A 5,935-nucleotide genomic window follows, 5' to 3' on the forward strand; every position below is an offset into this window, starting at 1 on the left:
CTGGGTTAAAATTTCTTGGATTTTTCCATAGTAGCGTCCGTAACGACTTGGGGAATGACTACAGTAGCCCCGACGGTGCATTAAAGGGGATTAGGAGCATTTTATTGGTGATGCAGTAGGAATTAGGCGATTTTGCAAGTTTTTCATGTGTGTTAGCCCATAGATTTTTTAGGTGCCGGGGTTCCGGGTCGAATTTTCTTGGATTCTTCCATAGTAGCTTTCGTTACGACCTGGAGAACGACTCCAGTAGCCCCACTGGAGATTTAGAGGGGTTTAGGATCATTTTATTTGCGACACAATAGGAATTAGTCGATTTTGTCAGTTTTTTGTGTGTGTTAGCCCACGAAATTTGTAGGTACCGGGGGTCCGAGTCGAATTTTCTTGTATTCTTCCATAGTAGTGTCCGTAACGACTTGGGGAACGACTCCAGTAGCCCCAGCGGTGCTATAGAGGGGTTCAGGAGGATTTTATTGGGGATGCAATAGGAATTAGGGGATTTTGTCAGTTTTTCGTGTGTGTTAGCCCACAGATTTTTTAGGTGCCAGGGGTATGGGTCGATTTTTCTTGATTTCTTCAATAGTAGCATCCGTAACGACCTGGGGAACGACTCCGGTAGCCCCGGCGATACAATAGAGGGGTTTAGGAGCATTTTATTGGCGACGCAATAGGAATTAGGCAATTTTATCAGTTTTTCGTGTGTGTTAGCCTACAGAATTTTTAGGTACCAGGGGTCTGAGTCGAATTTTCTCTATTTCGTCCATAGTAACATCCGTTACGACCTACAGAACGACTCCAGTAGCTCCGACGGTGCTTTAGAGGGGTTTAGGATCATTTTATTTGCGATGCAATAGAATTAGGTGATTTTGCCAGTTTTTCGTGTGTGTTAGCCCACAGATATTTTAGGTGCCGGGAATCCGGGTTAAAATTTCTTGGATTTTTTCATAGTAGCGTTCGTAATGACTTGGGGAATGACTACAGTAGCCCCGACGGCGCTTTAGAGGGGATTAGGAGCATTTTATTGGTGATGCAGTAGGAATTAGGCGATTTTGCAAGTTTTTCGTGTGTGTTAGCCCACGGATATTTTAGGTGCCGGGGGTCCGGGTTAAATTTTCTTGGATTCTTCCATAGTAGCATCCGTTACGACTTGTAGAATGACTCCAGTAGCCCCGGTGGTGCTTTAGAGGGGTTTAGGATCATTTTATTTGCGACACAATAGGAATTAGCCGATTTTGCTAGTTTTTCATGTGTGTTAGCCTACGAATATTTTAGGTACCGGGGGTTCGAGTTGAATTTTCTTGTATTCTTCCATAGTAGTGTCTGTAACGACCTGGGGAACAACTCCTGTAGCCCTGGCGGTGCTATAGAGGGGTTTAGGAGCATTTTATTGGCCACGCAATAGGAATTAGGTGATTTTGCTAGTATTTCTTGTGTGTTAGCAGACAGAGTTTTTAGGTGAAGAGGGTCCGGGTCAAAGTTTCTTGGATTTTTCCTTAGTAGCGTTCGTAACGACCTAGGGACCGACTATCATAGCCCGGGCGGCGCTTTAGAGGGGCTTAGGAGCATTTTATTGGCGACGCAGTAGGAATTAGGCGATTTTGCCAGTTTTTCGTGTGTGTTAGCCCACAGAATTTTTAGGTGCCGGGGGTCCGGGTCGAAATTTCTTGGATTCTTCCATAGTAGCGTCCGTAACGACCTGCGGAACGACTCCAGTAGCCTTGGCGGCGCTATAGAGGGGTTTAGGAGCATTTTATTGGCGATGCAAAAGGAATTAGGCGATTTTGCCAGTTTTTCGTGTGTGTTAACCCTCGGATTTTTTAGGTGCCGGGGGTTTGGGTCATATATACTGGGATTCTTCCATTTTAGAATCCGTAATGACCTAGGGAATGACTCCAGTAGCCCCAGCGGCGCTTTAGAGGGGTTCAGGAGCATTTTATTGGCGATGCAATAGGAATTAGGCAATTTTGCTAGTTTTTCGTGTGTGTTAACCCACGAATTTTTAGGTGCCAGGGGTCTGGGTCGATTTTTCTTGATTTCTTCAATATTAGCATCCGTAATGACCTGGGGAACGACTTTAGTAGCCCCGGCGGTGCAATAGAGGGGTTTAGAAGCATTTTATTGGCGACGCAATAGAAATTAGGCAATTTTGTGAGTGTTTCGTGTGTGTTAGCCCACAGAATTTTTAGGTACTAGGGGTCCGAGTCACATTTTCTTGATTTCTTCCATAGTAACGTCTGTTACGACCTAGAGAACAACTCCAGTAGCTCCGGCGGCGCTTTAGAGGGGTTTAGGATCATTTTATTTGCAACGCAATAGAATTAGGCGATTTTGCCAGTTTTTCGTGTGTGTTAGCCCATGGATTTTTTAGGTGTTGGGGGTCTGAGTCGAATTTTCTTTTATTCTTCCATAGTAGCGTCTGTAACGACCTGGGGAACGACTCCAGTTGCCTCGATAGTTCTATAGAGGGGTTTAAGAGTATTTTATTGGCGACGCAATAGGAATTAGGCGATTTTTGCCAGTATTTCTTGTGTGTTAGCCCATAGAGTTTTTAGGTGAAGGGGGTCCGGGCTAAATTTTCTTGAATTCATCCATAGTAGCATTTGTAACGACCTGGGGAACGACTCCAGTAGCCCCGGCGGTGCTTTAGAGGGGTTTAGGAGCATTTTATTGGCGGCGCAATAGGAATTAAGCAATTTTGCCACTTTTTCGTGTGTGTTAGCCCACGGATATTTTAGGTGTCGGGTGTACGGGTCAAATTTTCTTGGATTCTTCTATAGTAGCGTCCGTAAGGACCTGGGGAACGACTTCAATAGCCCCAGAGGTGCTATAGAGGGGTTTAAGAGTATTTTATTGGCGACGCAATAGGAATTAGGGGATTTTGCCAGTTTTTCGTGTGTTAGCCCATAGATATTTTAGGCACATTTAGGCACCAGGGGTCCGGGTCACATTTTCTTAGATTTTTCCATAGTAGCGTCCATAACGACCTGGGAACGACTCTAGTAGCCCCGACGGCTCTTTAGAGGCGTTTAGGAGCATTTTATTGGCAGCGCAACAGGAATTAAGCAATTTTGCCACTTTTTCGTGTGTGTTAGCCCACGGATATTTTAGGTGTCGGGGGTCCGGGTCACATTTTCCCTGATTCTTCCATAGTAACATCCGAAACGACCAGGGGAATGACTTCAGTAGACCCGGAGGTGCTATAAAGGGGTTTTGGAGCATTTTATTAGCGACGCAATAGGAATTAGGTGATTTTCCCAGTTTTTCGTGTGTGTTAGCCCACAGATTTTTTAGGTGTTGGGGGTTCGGGTCAATATTTCTTGGAATTTTCCATAGTAGCGTCCGTAACGACCTGGGGAACGACTACAGTAGCCCCGACAGCGCTTTAGAGGGGCTTAGGAATATTTTATTAGCGACGCAATAGGAATTAGGCAATTTTGCCAGTTTTTTGTGTGTGTTAGCCCACAGATTTTTTAGGTGCCAGGGGTCCGAGTTGAATTTTCTTGTATTCTTCCATAGTAGTGTCCGTAACGACCTGGGGAATGACTCCAGTAGACCCGGCGGTGCTATAGAGGAGTTTAGGAGCATTTTATTGGCGATGCAATAGGAATTAGGCGATTTTGCCACTATTTCTTGTGTGTTAGCCCACATATTTTTTAGGTGAAGGGGGTTCGAGTCAAATTTCTTGAATTCTTCCATAGTAGCATCCGTAACGACCGGAGAATGACTCGAGTAGCCTCAGCAGCACTTTAGAGGGGTATAGGAGCATTTTATTGAAGACGCAATAGGAATTAGGCGATTTTGTAAGTTTTTCATGTGTGTTAGCCCACAGATTTTTTAGGTGCGGGGGTTCGGGTCAAATATTTTTGGATTCTTTCATAGTAGCATCCGTAACAACCTGGGGAACGACTCTAGTAGCCCCAGCAGCGCTTTAGAGGGGCTTAGGAGTATTTTATTGGCAATGCAGTAGGAATTAGGCAATTTTGCCAGTTTTTCGTGTGTGTTAGCCCACATATTTTTTAGGTGCCGGGGGTCCAGGTCGAATTTTCTTGGATTCTTTCATAGTAGCATTTTATTAGCGATGCAATAGGAATTAGGTGATTTTGCTAGTTTTTTGTGTCTGTTAACCCTCAGATTTTTTAGGTGCCGGGGGTTCGGGTCAATTTTTCTTAGATTCTTCCATAGTAGCATCCTTAACGACCTAGGGAACGACTCCAGTAGCCCCGACGGCACTTTAGAAGGGTTCAGGAGCATTTTATTGGCGATGCAATAGGAATTAGGCGATTTTGCGAGTTTTTCGTGTGTGTTAGCCCACGGATTTTTTAGGTGCCAGGGGTCCGAGTTGAATTTTCTTGTATTCTTCCAAAGTAGTGTCCGTAACGACCTGGGGAATGACTCCAGTAGACCCGGCGGTGCTATAGAGGAGTTTAGGAGCATTTTATTGGCGATGCAATAGGAATTAGGCGATTTTGCCACTATTTCTTGTGTGTTAGCCCACAGATTTTTTAGGTGAAGGGGGTTCAGGTCAAATTTTCTTGAATTCTTCCATAGTAGCATCCGTAACGACCTGGAGAATGACTCGAGTAGCCTCGGCAGCACTTTAGAGGGGTATAGGAGCGTTTTATTGAAGACGCAATAGGAATTAGGCGATTTTGTAAGTTTTTCATGTGTGTTAGCCCACAGATTTTTTAGGTGCGGGGGTTCAGGTCAAATATTTTTGGATTCTTTCATAGTAGCATTCGTAACAACCTGGGGAACAACTCCAGTAGCCCCAGCAGCGCTTTAGAGGGGATTAGGAGTATTTTATTGGCAATGCAGTAGGAATTAGGCGATTTTGCCAGTTTTTCGTGTGTGTTAGCCCACATATTTTTTAGGTGCCGGGGGTCCAGGTCGAATTTTCTTGGATTCTTCCATAGTAGCATCCGTAACGACCTGGGGAACGGCTCCAGTAGCCCCGTAAATGCTATATAGGGATTTAGGAGCATTTTATTGGCGACGCAATAGGAATTAGGCAATTTTGCTAGTTTTTTGTGTCTGTTAACCCTCAGATTTTTTAGGTGCCGGGGGTTCGGGTCAATTTTTCTTAGATTCTTCCATAGTAGCATCCTTAACGACCTAGGGAACGACTCCAGTAGCCCCAACGGCACTTTAGAAGGGTTCAGGAGCATTTTATTGGCGATGCAATAGGAATTAGGCGATTTTGCGAGTTTTTCGTGTGTGTTAGCCCACGGATTTTTTAGGTGTCGGGGGTGCGGGTCGAATTGTCTTGATTTCTTCAATAGTAGCGTCTGTAACGACCTGGAGAACGACTCCAGTAGCACCAACGGTGCTATAGAGCAGTTTATGAGCATTTTATTGGCGACGTAATAGGAATTAGGAGATTTTGCTAGTTTTTTCGTGTGTGTTAGCCCATGGATTTTTTAGGTGCCGGGGGTCCGGGTCAAATATTCTTGGATTCTTCCATAGTAGCGGTCTAAAGAACTTGGGGAACGACACCAGTAGCCCCGGTGGTGCTATAGATGGGTTTAGGAGCATTTTATTGGCGACGCAATAGGAATTAGGAGATTTTGCGAGTCTTTCATGTGTGTTAGCCCACGGATTTTTTAGGTGCCGGAGGTCCGGGTCAAATTTTCTTGGATTCTTCCATAGTAGCATCCGTAATGACCTGGGGAATGACTCGAGTAGCCTCGGCGACGCTTTAGAGGGGTATAGGAGCATTTTATTGAAAACGCAATAGGAATTAGGCGATTTTGTTAGTTTTTCATGTGTGTTAGCCCATGGATTGTTTAGGTGTCGGGGGTTAGGGTCAAATATTTTTGGATTCTTCCATAGTAGCATCCGTAACGACCTGGGAAACGACTCCAATAGACCTGGCAGTGCTTTAGAGGGGTATAGGATTATTTTATTGGAGACGCAATAGGAATTAGGAGATTTTGCCATT

Source organism: Solanum dulcamara, chromosome 2 (assembly GCF_947179165.1).
Source record: "Solanum dulcamara chromosome 2, daSolDulc1.2, whole genome shotgun sequence".
Classification (NCBI taxonomy): domain Eukaryota; kingdom Viridiplantae; phylum Streptophyta; class Magnoliopsida; order Solanales; family Solanaceae; genus Solanum; species Solanum dulcamara.